A 13,992-nucleotide genomic window follows, 5' to 3' on the forward strand; every position below is an offset into this window, starting at 1 on the left:
TCCTAACCGGTAGAGGAAATCTATTGGTTAGTGACACTAGCGATATAGCGAACAAGTGCCTTGTTATTTGGTCTTAATTGATTCATGAATAATCGCTAGCCCCCTAGAGAATAGCAAATACCATAAAAGATATCAACACAGAATTGTCACCAACCATGATATCGTACAAGTGGACATCTGGAGCGTGGACAATATAAGATAGGGAACCCAACATCAAAGATCTTGAAAATGGATTTTGAGCCTAACTCAACCTCAAAAACTAACTCATGAGGGGAGGATTGTCCAATACCATATAAGGAGACCAAGGACCCTTTAACCCACCGATGTGGGACTCCAACCGATAGATGACAATTACCTTCATTCAGAATAAAAAAGAAGAGACCGAGTATGCTCTCATATGAGCCACCCAGAGTAAACCACTTCAAGATATTGCAATTTTTGATAACTGTAATGCAAGTCATTTAAGATATTACAATAATTGTTTATAGTTCATTCATTCACTTTGTACACTTGCTATTTTTAGTAAAAAAATTTAAAAACTGCTATGAATCGACCATTAAACATAGAGACCATTTTGTAATTTTTTCCTGGAATCTTTCACTGCATATGCCACCATGCCAAAGTCAAACTTTTAACAGTATCTCAGTATTAGCATCTACTTGATCTTCGAATGCCAATATCTCAACGACAAATTCGCACTTGTCTTGAGAGGGATTTACTGTTGTAATTCTACCTAAACCATCAAAATCACAAGCTTCTATTTTTTGCTTTCCCCTTTGGTAACATCCATTGAAAGCGTAAGAAAATTTGGACTCTTCACTGAGTCCACCACACGAAGATCCTTCTTCCAATGTTGTGCAGTCTGTTACTTCACATGCAAGTTTATAGTTCTTCCTCACCAATGCCAAGTTACTTGTTTCTCCATTGAACACGCACCATCGATGTGGCATTGACACAACTCCCTTAGCTTGAAAGGGATATTCATCACGGTCCTATAATTAGAGACAGTGAAATTAGATCATATAAAAATCAACTCTCAATACCTCAAATTAAGGCAGGTTAACAATTGACTTATTTATAAAACTCTATCTTAATCGGTTCAAATTCAACTCATTTAAAAATTGGAACAATTTGAGCTAAGTGTATAACTCAAATTGATCATAAGAAACTTTATCAAAATATATATTTTTTGTTAGATATGCTATATATATATATATATATATATATATATATATATATATATATATAACAATAATAAAGGAGATGACATTGTTTTGTTTGGCAATTAAACAAAGTATTAAAAAAACAAACAAAAATTTCATGTTTCATTCATCTTGACCCATCTCAACCTAGTCCAGCAAACTTTTAGGTTAATTCAAATTACTCATTTAACACCCTTAACTTGTTTATTAATAAACTTTTTACTCGTTTTTTAATTCAAATTACTCATTTATCACCCTTACCTGTAAGGAGAAATCAATCTTGTACTTTGGATTCCCATTTGACTCGTAAATGCCTCAATGCCTTTGATATGCACCAAAGGTCGTCAAAAACTTATTCTCATCTGATAAACTGTGCAAATATGCCTCAATAGGCCTTGGCCTAAGTGGTGTCCCTTGTTTTGATGCTATAAATTTCAATAACCCCTTGTTAAATCTTTCTGCATTTTTAATGTAGGCATCTGGATATCCATCAGTAGGCCATCCAATTTCACCAATCACAATTTTCATATTGGGATACCCCGCGTTGATTATTCCCGATTCAACAGAATCGTAGATTAGCTCCACTGCATTTGTATATGTAGCGTTACCGTCTGTAATAGTGAGATTGCTCATGTTATCAAAAAATGTGAATTCTATGGGGTAATTCATTACATCCCTAACAGTTTGGAGGGGGAACATGTTCACTACAAAAGGTGAGCCCGTTTTGTTAAAAAACTCTAACAATTTAAGCATCATTCCTTTTATGTCATCGTGCAAGCCTGATTCAGAGGGGACTTTTGAGATATTAAAGACGTCCACGCCATGGCCGATTGTTGTTGTGACATGCCCTAAATCCATCTCATCAAGAACATCTCGCATCATTGATATCGAGTCCACCACATCATACTTCGGTACATATAATGCATTTGAAAATGGCTCCGTTCCAACTGTTAGTTCCCTGAAGAAATGCACAAAGTCTAAAAAGATTAACATTCTCTCTAGTCTGTTCGGTCAAGCTTTCAGAATTTGCTTATTTTTTATTTTTTTAAAAAATTGTTTTAAAAATAAAATAAAAATAAAAAAGAAAAGGGATGGATTACATACACTATCTTGACACCTTTGTTGATAGGTTCCTTGATTTTTGCTTCTAGCCATTCATAGACAAGTGTTTTCTTATTTAAACGATTTACAGTTCTATTTGTAATGCGTATACTAATGCTAATATTAGTGGCTGCAAAAATTTGATTAATATCAGAGGCTGAAGACATGAATCTCACTGCTGGAATCTTGTTTTGTAAAAGCATATCAATAACCATTGATGGAACCAATAGCTGTGATTGTTGTCTTCCCCAAGTAATGCCAACAAAGCTATTTACATGACTTGCCATGAATAAAGTCATCAAAATTATGCCTGCCGGTAGCCTCATCTTGCGCAGTATCAGGAATTTTAACAAGAAAGTTTGATATAAATACCCAAAAATGTTACGAGCAGGGTTCAAACCTGTGACACATATCAATTACATTCTTGAGTCACCTCTGCAGTCGGCTAAAAGGCTTCTTTACAAAATTAAAGACCCAACAATATATATGTATGTATGTAAAATCCCTATAATAGATAATATAACATGTCATTAAGGGTACCTGTTCTCTTCGTGCTTATTCTTCCTTGAAGAATTACGCTTGACAATAATGGTCGTACCCTAATATTATAAGTAGCAAGAATTTTTACAAGGAGATTCCAAAAAATCTAGAATTATTAAAAGTGGGGAATATATAGACCGCCTGCAAAATAAAGCATTTCTTAAGTCACACTGATTGTCATGTCCAAGGTCTTTTTTTTTAAAAAAAATAAAAATATATCAACAATTTATACAAAAAATCTTAGTTTTACCTTATTTTTGCGGTATGATTTTCTGGTAAAAGATCCAACTGAATCCCTTTGGATCACGCGACTCTGCCATTGAAGATACCAAAGCAAATTTTGAGTCACCTTCGTGTTGCACTAAAAATGTTTGTTTTTCTCAAGGAAATTTAATAACTTATATATATACATACACAGTCTTATTTTTACCTCATTAACAAAATATAATTTACGAATGAAAGATTCAATTGAACCCCTTTGGATCATATAACTCTGTCATTGATGAGTACACAAAATAAAATTCTACAGTCTCCAAATAATATTGCTTCCACATCGATGGAAGACGTAAAGTATAGGGGGTGAGGAGGGTGGGGGATTAACATTAAAGTCAGAACATTATAAATTCTTTTTCTGATATAAATTTTGTCATAAAAAAGTAAGAAAAAACAATTAAAGTTGACTAACTATGTCCGCATATTATGGACTTCCATATAATTAAAGTCATAAGTTTGACTGATTTGGCTCCTCTAAAATTACTTTTCTTTTAAGTGTGACACTTGTCATATTTAAAATTTAAATTCAGATTAAATCAATTTAGAAGCTTCTCAAACATAGTTAAAGAATAAATTAGGGAAAAAATACTTAACAACTTTGATAAGTAAAATTTCATCTTCCACTATTTTTGACTCCTCGTAAACATGTATCATTTAACTATACAAATTATTTAAATTTATTCTTCATTGAAATCTTGTAAACTACCTTTGATAGAAAAAAAAATTAAAAAACTCGCTTTTGTCGAATTAATCTAGCCTCGATGAAGGAATGGCGAGCAGCACAGAACTTGTTTCAATCAAATGACATAGTATTAGGATAGGAGGCTTTCCTTTGTTATAAAAATCCACAAATAAGATTCAAAAACTTCCAATCAAAAAATAAAATATTTGTTCAGATGTTATTTAAGAGAGGCCGGGGAGAAACAAGTGATGAAGTGGATATAGGGTTCTAGATTTTTTCTTGCCTTTTTACTCAGAGGCGGAGCCAGAATTTCAGTGAAGGGGGTTCCATATTCAAAGAAAACTTGGGATTTCAACTAAGGGGTTCTATATTTAAAGAAAATTTAGTCGAAGTGGGTTCAACATCTACTACAACAACATAAAAAATAATTTTAATCATGTATAAATAATATATTTTTCCGTCGAAGGGAGTTCGGCTGAACCCCCGAACAGACGGCTGGCTCCGCCCCTGTTCTTACTTCTTTTCTGCTCGGATGCATTGAGTCTCAACTCATGAGATTCTTTGGCTCCGTTGTTCATGCAAATAAAGAACGGAAAATATAAAGTTAAAGAGGGTGATTTAATTTTCAAGAGATAAGACACAAGTACCTTCTTAAAGTTTAAACTATATTCAAAGTTGCTATGACACAACTAAACTTTATGGGGTCTATTACCTCATTATGCTTTCAATAGTTTGAGAATAAGGCAACTCATGATACCAAACACAAAACAAAGTATTTGAATACAAACAAAGACATTTACCACTTCAAAATAGATTTGAAAGAAAAAAAAAGGACATATATAATACGAGCAACCATTAGTTTGATTGCGAAATATTTTTATGTTACACTTATAGCCCTATAGCCATTAAACTTTGGCTAAAAGGACTTTTTGAGACTTTGGGGTTGAGCTATCACTCCCCACCTTAGTTTTTCCCCAAACCTTAATTTATGTAAAAATCCTTTAGCATGTTTAGCATCTAATGTCATGATTTAGTTATTATAGAGATTTTGAGATGTATTAAGTCAATTTTCTTTGCTTATTTTCCTATATGGGCGTAATTGTGTGAAAATCAATTACATTTTTTTTTTTTATATGTTCGAATGTTTTAAACATTTTGGTGGATGCGAACAGGTGTGTCTCCTATTCTTTTGTGCTTGACCAAATATTTTTGGATTGGGTGTATAATTAGTAAATTTGATTTCATACACCTAGATTTCACTTATTCTCTTAAAAATAAATAAGTTTGCATGACTAATTACTTATTCATTTTTAACTTAATGAAATCGACCTTTTATTTATCACGTAATTCTCACATAATATTGAATCCAGCACGGACCCATATTTGTGGACCTCGTAAGGTGCTTAAAATCTTTCTTTTGATGTAACATGAATTCTTACACGATCTCTGGTGACGTAGACTTATAAAATGAGTTAACCTATAATTTAGATTAGTATGATGCTTAACACAGCTTAAGTTGTTAGGTAACAATTCTTCCCTTTTAACATCCTAAAAGAGTTGTCATATATCAAAATTCTTCTTTCGTGAAAAAAAAGAGAGTGTGTGACACTATTAGTCTGGATCTAACTCTTTTTTTTTTTTATGTATGTAGCCCAAAAGAACTTCTCCTAAGTCAGTGTGAGCCCCAATTTTTGGCCTGCATACAAAATGTAATTAAACAAAATCAATCACTTTTATGTAAACATAAAAATTAGAAGGTTAATAATATTACTCACCAATTCCATAGTTATCGTCGCCCCTTCCTTCTTTGCGCCCCCGGTGTGCAATGGGTCACCTTTTCCCTCCTTCCTGACCTTCTTTTCTTATTCAGAGTTAGCCAAAAATCCTGAGGTCCCAATAAGCCTCAAGTTCCTTATAAGTTATAAAGACTAGGTAAAAACTAACTAGGCTTCTTTTTCTTTTACCAAGTAGTCTTAAACCGATCGGACATTCTGGAACTAGCCTTCCTCTCGTAAGTCATCGAATTGATCATGTTGAATTTAGGAAGTTAAGTTAACAATATCAACAAATCAAGTGACTAGCATTAGATCACTTATTGTGAAAGTTAAAACTGTACAGAACAATAATTAAATTGTATATCATAAACTCATCAAACATGACCTGTCATATCTGCGGGGAATCTCAATCCAAGATGGATAAGCATTATGATAAAGTCTTCTAATGCTCTCCTTGAGAGCATTTCTACGATCTCTTTTCCTGGATTGAACCTACAAAAAACACAATAAACTTGTCAAGTAATAAATAATTAATTAAGGTAAAAATGAAACCCTAAATCAGTTAAGAGAAACAAACTTACTCTGCTCCATCAAGCTCGATCACCAATCTATCAAGGCAGTCTTTCTATCATGGCTCTAGCTCTCTAGTTGTTGGTATTGGTGCATCATATGCTGGTGTAGGTGGTAGTGGCATAACGGTGAGTTAAGGGTGAAGTGGATGTCTGTACGTTAGATTCAGAATCACTATCTATAAGTCGCAAGCTGGATAGGTGGAGAGACGACCACACGAGGAAGGAGTTCCTGAAGTTGTGGATGTCGGGTTGCTTCGTGCTGAAAATATAACTGGTGTAAGCATGAAAATTTGAGAATTATTAGTGAATGGAGGCACTGAAGGTGAAAGAGAAGAGTACATCCAAGGGAATGTACCTTGAAAATATGTGTTGTGTTCAGTGCCATTGGTGGAGAAAAGTGCATTAGTGGGGAAGATGAACCTGAAGTATTGCTACTGCTAGGATCTACAGACCTCCTAGTTGCCTTCCTACTAGTCTTACTCGATTTGCTTTTCCTATTATTACGACCTCGATTACCTTTACTTGATGGCATGTGCATTCAATTTTACGCAAATATATACTGTCTCCGTCCCAAATTATCCGTCCTAAATTTTCTAATTTGATTTCTCATTTTACTTGTCTTTTTTCATTAATCAAGAAAAGATAATTTTTTTTCCATGTTTTATTTTTTTCCATGTTTTACCTTTTGCATTAATTACTTTTTATTCAAATTAAAATGTAAACATTATTATTTAATAGGGTTAGTATGATAAACTAGTCATGTTATTAATTATTTTTTTAATCAATGTGTCATCTCAATTTGGACGGATAATTTGAGACGGAGGGAGTATATAAAGAAATTTATAAGTATTAAATAAAATTATTTAAAGAAAATATACCAATATGCTAGTCATTTATTTTTCCATTCTTCCGCCTCGCTTGTTTCATTTTCATCATTCTCACACTCTTCTTTGGGGAAATTTCTTGGGTTTGTTCTTCTTCTTGCTAACAATTCCCAATGGAGTCCCTATTGCGCTAAGAGTTTACTTGTTTAAAGTGATGAGTATGTGAATGAAGACGAAGTTAAAATAAAGGGTTGAACAGAAAAATTCTTATTTATATGATGATAAGAAGCAAGAAATTTGGAGAATGAATTGAAACTTTTATTGAAAGCTTACGTTAAAAGAATACAATAGAAAGAGGAATATATAACTCCTAAACTTGCACAACTTGACCTAAAAAACTGCTGAAAAAATAATCCCATATCAAAGTACTGGTACACTTTGTTATTGACTCTAACTTATCCCAAATATATAGGAACTAACCCTTAGACTTGGTAAAACTAAGTAGAATTAATAAAGCAGTAAATAGACACTAATTTGTATACTCCCCCTTAGTACGTATTACTGTCGATGACTCCAAGAGCAACTCTAAATTTTTCAAAATCAGGCTTAGCCTTTGTAAAAATATCTGCTACTTGTTCACTGGTATGAGCTCCTTTCAACTCAATTTCTTGATTCAATACTTTCTCTTGAATAAAATGGTGATGAACTTCTATGTGTTTTGTTTGCCCATGGAAAACTGGGTTTTAAGCAAGTTTGATGGCACTCTCATTATCACATTAAATTTGCAAAGCGTAGTCCACTTTGCCAAAGATATCTCCCATCAAGCATTTCAGCCAAATGTATTCTTAGGCAGCCATTGTCGCTGCTATATATTCCGCTTCTGTACTGGACAAAGCAACAGTGGTGCTTCTTGCTACACCAAGAAACAACAGCAGAACCAAGGTTGAAACAGTACCCTAAAGTTGAATGACGACCGGCTATATCACCTGCCCAATCTGCGTCTGTAAATCCTTGCAACACAAAATCATTCCCTTTCTCGTATATAAAACCATAATCAACTGATCCTTTTATGTAACACAGAATCCTTTTTGCTGCCTCTAAATGAGGAGTTCTTGGATCCTGCATAAATTGAGAAATAACACCAACAAAGTATACAATCTCCGGCCTTGTGATAGTTAAGTAAATTAAACTACCAACAAGTTGTCGAAATCATCTCGCATCCATCAGAAATTTACCTTCATCTTTCTTCATCTTAAGGTTCATCTCCATTGGAGTTGCCATTTCCTTTGCCTCCCTCATGCTTAAGTGCCTCAACAAATTCGTAGCGTATCTTCATTGACATATAAAGTACCCTGTCTGGTTTTCTCCACTTCCAAACCAAGAAAACATTCAACCTCACCTAAATTCTTCATCTCAAATCAAACCGACAGATCATCCTTCAACCGATATATTTCTCTTTCATCATTTCCAGTAATTTTCATATCATCCACATATAATAAAATCAACAAATGAATTTGTGATTCTAATTTTACAAACAAACTAGAATCTAAATCAGAAACTTTAAATCCACAAAAAATAAAATATTATGCAATTTTACCATACCACGTGGAGCTTGTTTAAGGCCATACAACGACTTCTTCAATCGACAAACATGGTTGGAAAATTGTTTAGAGATGAACCCTTGAGGTTGCTCCCTTAGAACTTCACGATCCAACTCTCCATAAAGAAATGCATTCTTTACATCAAGTTGCCACAACTTCCAGCTACCAAAAGCAGCAAGTGAGAAAATCGATCTCACAGTTACCATTTTCTCCACAGGACTGAAGGTTTCTTCATAGTCTTGCCCATAACTTTGAGAAAATCCACGAGCAACGAGACGAGCTTTGCATCTTTCAATTGTGTCATCTGATTTTTTTTCAATCGATAGACCCACTTACAAGCGACTGGTTTGTGTTTTTCTGGCTTTGGTACAAGCCCCCATGTATCATTTTTATCAAGGCATCAATCTCTTCTTGTATAGCTATTTCCCATTTTTGACAGCCCATAGCTTCCTCGTAACAACTAGGTTCTTCATCAAATGCTCCAATGAAGAAACACGAAGTCACAGTGCAGTGATTTAATTGCACTTGATAATCTTTGAGATGATTTGGTTGCCTTTTCTCCCTCAAGGATCTTCTAGCCATTTGCTGCCCATTTTCTGAAGACGAGGATTGTATAGTTAGGGTAGGGGATTCATCAACTCCTTGAGCATTAATTTCGGGAAACAATGACTCATTTTGGTAATTATCAAGTGTGACATTCTCCAGACTTGATTTTGGGGTTGTACACCAAGATGATACTTCATCAAACACACTATCTCTAGATGTAACAAACCTTTTGGTTTCTAGATCCATGCACTTCCACCCTTTCCTACACTTCCCTAACTAATCTTTTCTCCAATAAATTGATTTTCCAAAGTTTTCAAAGACGATTTCCAAACAGTCCGGATAACCGTAAGTTAGCAGATGTTTTAGGTGCCTAACACCTTTCTAACACGTTAATAGGAACCGCTTATCTAGAATCTCTAACTTAAACAATTTTACCGTTTTGAATTGTTTAAGTACATTACAAAGGTTTCTTAATTCCTTTTCAAAATTAAGTGAAGACTCTTCTCAAAAAGTCAAAATTTCCACAAAACAGAAATGGCAACTCTGCTGGGGATTTGTAACTAGGTTCTAACCAAATGTTTGATTTCGTCTTTTAATTAACTGTTTATGTGTTTATGTGTTTTGATTCTGTAAAGTTTAACTATCGCATCTCATGGCATATTCCTACATTATTTAAACTTATTTGGGGTTTCGTGGATGTCCCGGCCCCTGTTGTTCAATTCCAAAATGTGTTGAAAATACGAACGGCTTATTAGCACGTGAGTCGTCTGATGGCTATTCATATTTTCAAACTCAAGTTGTCTGCTTGAGAACCAATGTTCAAACCTACTCTAGACACCTAGGATAGAACAAAACCAAAACCTTATTTTAGGTATGAGCCTAGGACGACTCAATACCCTAGCGGGGTATTGGGCCCATTAGAAAACCTGCCCTACGTCTATTGACCTCGAGTCAATTATAGATGAACCATATTTATGTGTCGAAGAAAATGTATGCCTTTCTAATTCAATCCATTATCCTTTAGGGGTCGGGAAAAAATCTTGATTTGCTTATTTCGTAAGAAGAATTGAAGCAAGTTAAGCAATAAATTGATCGATTAGGAGGTTGCATCTAAGGCACAGTTTACAGACGTCACCAATATAGGAAATGGACGAAGCTAAGAAGGAAAAGGCTAATAGAAGAAGCGCTCAGGAATTAGTATTTTCTATCCCCTGCGTGGGAGCTTATCTTCTTTCATGTTATTTTCCTTTTTCCCTAAAGATTGTATCCCTCTTTTATTATCATCTGTAGGCATTTATGCCCTTTTTCGTGTCTATATAAGTTGGGGGATAATGGATTGACCTTAAGGAAGTATATATTTTCTTCAAAATCGTTAGTCCTGAACCCTTGGCTCAAAAAGGGTCACCCCAGTTAGGATACGCATTATTATAATATTTTGTGTAATATAATTGTCTTAGGTGCTTATGTGTGTTTGTTTGGATCAAAGACAAGTTTATCCGCTATGCTCCTATGGATGAATTTCGCTATGACTCAAACAACTCTACGTGGTTATTTCTTGTCAAATATTTTGCATTACTTATCACATACGGAAACTAACACATCTGCCTTTGAGTTGTTTTACTTTACAGATAATAGAAAACTACTCCGTGTTGATATAAGCTGGCAGAGCATCCCTATTTCACCCGGTCAAAAGCGCACAAAATCCCATCCTCTAACCATCATTTAATAATGACTGGAAATGATAAAGAAAATACATTGACCATCAGGGAAGATGTAATAGCGGAACAGAGTGAGATGATTGCGGAACTCGCAAGAAAGTTAGAAATGCTTCAGGAGGAAATAAATCGCACTCGAGATTTGGCTAACCTGGCCATCACTGTCAATGCTCCCGCTCCAGGAGGACACGAGACTCCACTCTAAATCCCTTCCCTCAATACGCCTATTCTCGGGGATCAGCCAAATAACATATCGTCCGTCTCTACCCCTCCACTTGTCCAAAATACCAATCGTAAAAATAACCCAGATGCCTACCATCCATAAAATCTATCTCTAACACTACAAAACCCATCTCCAAATCCATTCCCAAATCCCCAGAACACATTTTCAAATTAAGAAAATTCATTCCCAAATCCACAAGATTCGCTCCCAAACCTGCAAAATTCATCAAATCTATCCTCGAATCCACCAAATTTGCTTCCAAATTCGCAGAATTCTTCTCAGATTTCACCAAACTACTCGTAAATTCAACAGAACCTTTCTAATTTCCAAAATGTCCACCCCACCTACCTACCAACTTCCTTTCATCCTCAAAATCAAGCCTCTCTTCCAAATTCTCCTCATGCCATTATATCCCCTGACATCTATAATCCCCTTCCTAATCCCGAGATAGACCATTACAAAGAGAAGGAGAAAGAGTGGAGGACCGAGCATGAAATGAAGTTGCTAGCTATGAATGAAGAGATCATGAGGATCAAAGAATCTCATGGAGTAAGGGACCACGATGGTTTAGGGTATGATAATTTATGTATTCACCCTAGAATAGATCTACCAGAAGGGTATAAGGTCCCTAAGTTTGAAGTGTTCAATGGCATCGAAAATCCAATAGCCCATCTGAGAAAGGTATTATGATCAAATGGTGGGGGTAGGGAAAAATAAAGCATTATTGATGCGTTTGTTCAGCAGGAGTTTAAGTGGCGAAGCCTTAGAATGGTTCATGTCTCAGGAACTGAAAAGATGGACTGGTTGCAAAGCATTGGCCAAGGGTTTTCTTGACAGGTTCGCATTTAACATTGAGATAGTCCCTGACCGATACTCACTAGATCGGATAAAATAGAAGAATAATGAGTGTTTTTGAGACTACACCTTTCGTTGAAGAAAAGAGGTTGCTAAAGTACAACCTCCCATGTCTGAGGAAGAAATGGTATCGATTTTCTCTCACACACAGGAAGGAGAATTTTATACCAGGATGGTATCCGCGGTCTGAGAAACTTTCGCAGATTTAGTAAAGATTGGGGAATCATTAGAGGAAGGCATCCGAATAGGAAAAATTGCCAAAACCCCAACATCATCTGAATCTTTTGCATTCCCAAAGAAGAAAAGAGAGGATGTGACTGCAGTCTCTACTAATTCTGTTGATAAGTTAAAGAGGAAATTCAAGCCTAGGAATATTCTTTCCTCATCATCGTCATTAAGTTTTCAGCCTGTATTCTATGTTCAACCCCAATGTCAAGCTCCAATTCCAAATATTTTACCCCAGTGCCAAGTTCCACAGCCAAATTATCAGCCTCATACTCAAGCTACTTTTCCAAATAACCAAATAAACGTCCAAACATCTCCAAATTATCATCAAGTACCTCCTTCTGTAAATCAGAACCATTATAACTCTCCACGTCCAAACTTCGAAAAGAAACCTCCCCGAAACTTCACGCTGCTAGATGAAAGTCGTACCCAGCTCTTCGAAAGATTGATGAAAGCTGGTTATTTGCAAAATATACAGCCAAAGCCTATCAATCCAAACTCCCAATTTTATCATCCCGATCAAAATTATACCTATCATTCAGGAGCAGCTGGGCACAGTACTGAGGATTGTATTAACTTGAAACATAAGATCCAAGATTTGATCGATCAGAAGGTCATCATGCTTCAGTCGTTGACACCAAATATTAACAGTAATCCATTGACTAACCATGGGGGACCTACAGTTAACATGATTAAAATAGAGGGTGAATGGACGTGTAGCAAGGCCATCACTAAGGTAAATTCAAAAGAACTCAAAGGAACGGAAGAGGTGGAGAAGATAGAGGAAGTTGTGGCTGCTTTATGTAAGGATTTGAAATGAATTATCAAGCCTGTTATAGTCCCAGAAAAAGCTTTTAAGCGTGGAATATAGTACCAACCAAGAAAGAAAGATGAGATCGAAGATAATTAGGCCCTTGTTGCTCTTGTACGAGTCATTTCCCGTACATGAGATGTCAAATGATGATGGTCTTGGGGATGGGATAGGAGATCTGTTCGAAGGATCCAATGCTCTACTAGATGATTTCCCAAAGTCCGGTGGGATGAAGAAGGTTGCACCAGGAGAGGCTTTACAAAATTGGGCTTCCACTCCGCTCCTAATTCGTCGCCCGTCGCGGTAGATGAAAGAGCAATTACTAATAGTTTTTAAAATCGATTATGATCCGGAGGAGGCCCCGTGATCCACCCTTTTATGTCTCAAATTTTTGTTTTGTGTTTTATAACTCTCAAAAAGGCATGGGCCCACATTTGTGTGGGTCATAAGCCATAGTTTTTATTTATTTTTCAAAAGGCCTCTCATTATTTTAAAAGTTATTTTTTTAAATATGATTATCTAGCATGGTTTATGTTGATAGAATAATTTAAAAAACTGCCAATGTCATTTCACGTCAAGGGTTAGATAAACAAGGCGAAGGAAATAATGATGAACAATCACTACTTGAAATGACAAAATTACGTACAAATATATTTAATAAATTTTTATTCGGATGAAATAAATATTTTAATTTATTAAAAATCAAAGAAACTCAGGATTAAATTTAGTCGTGGAGGGCGAAAATTAGGTGTCAACAACGATTATAATTTATCGTATTCAATTATACGAGATTTTATAATTTTGTTACTTAAATATTTATTTTATAAAATATTGAATTTTAATCAAGGCTTAGAGATTCAAATGATTAAAGTTTTGATTTAAATATAATTTACTCTCAAAAAATAATTTATTCGGATAAATATGTGTTTGATTTTATAAAATCAAGAAGTCCGGGATTAAAGGAAGTATTAATTCGCATCAAATTTCAATTTAATTTAGCCAATCTATTAGATTTGGCCATAATTGAAATCAAATTGGCCATAATTG

General features: G+C 35.0%; 1 pseudogene; it reads right to left on the reverse strand.

Annotated features, from left to right (window-relative positions):
* Positions 1-521: 521 nt before the first annotated feature.
* Positions 522-3,462, reverse strand: LOC107871567 (annotated as a pseudogene).
* Positions 3,463-13,992: the final 10,530 nt, after the last annotated feature.

The sequence above is a fragment of the Capsicum annuum genome, chromosome 5 (assembly GCF_002878395.1).
Source record: "Capsicum annuum cultivar UCD-10X-F1 chromosome 5, UCD10Xv1.1, whole genome shotgun sequence".
Classification (NCBI taxonomy): Eukaryota; Viridiplantae; Streptophyta; class Magnoliopsida; order Solanales; family Solanaceae; genus Capsicum; species Capsicum annuum.